This window comes from Haplochromis burtoni, unplaced genomic scaffold (genome assembly GCF_018398535.1).
Source record: "Haplochromis burtoni strain Fernald_Lab_line unplaced genomic scaffold, NCSU_Asbu1 Contig_4594, whole genome shotgun sequence".
NCBI classification, from domain to species: domain Eukaryota; kingdom Metazoa; phylum Chordata; class Actinopteri; order Cichliformes; family Cichlidae; genus Haplochromis; species Haplochromis burtoni.
Window position 1 is genome coordinate 1 of NW_024586955.1, and position 764 is coordinate 764.

Sequence of the window (764 nt, forward strand, 5' to 3'; positions counted from 1 at the left end):
GTTTCACATGTGTGGACCTGACCAAAGAACATTAATAACGAAGGAACAACCTCCTGCAACATTCCCTCAGACAGCAAGGTTGAAGGAACCTGTTGCTGAAACTTCTCTTTAGATTGTGCAGTGTGTTATGGGGGGTTCATTGTTCATGATTGCCAGCATTCTGTCAACATACATACATATGCAATATAATTGGCACTCTTGTTTTTGACATAAATACCTGCTCTTGATGCGCTGTGAAAAACTTTGTGATTTCTGATTGCTTGAACTCTCGTCCAACTTTACCCAACATTACTGTTTTCTGTAAACTTCATATTTATTATTTTTCCGTCCTGTATGTACCGCATAACTTTGTACTTTGTCTATTTTCTTTTTGTATTTTAAAGATAGCAGAAACTTGCTTTGATTCTAAATGTCCACCTTGTCTTTTATTTTCATGTGTAAATGCTTCATATTATAATCATAGATAGTCCTCCTTTTAGATGAGGTCACATAAAATACTTAACAACTGTACTATGAATGGCAATAATTAACAATTATTTATAAAACCTCTATTAATATTGTATGTATACATGTGCATCTACATACTGTGTTTATATGTAATGTTAATTATGTACTTAGACTTTGCGAATGCTGCCATGAACCATTAACAGCTTATAAATAACTGGTTTGTACTTTCTGTTGAATCCATAATTCAGTAATTAAGTATGAAAACACTTGTGTCAAAAATATTGTTATATGTGAACTCACTAAAGACATTTACATTA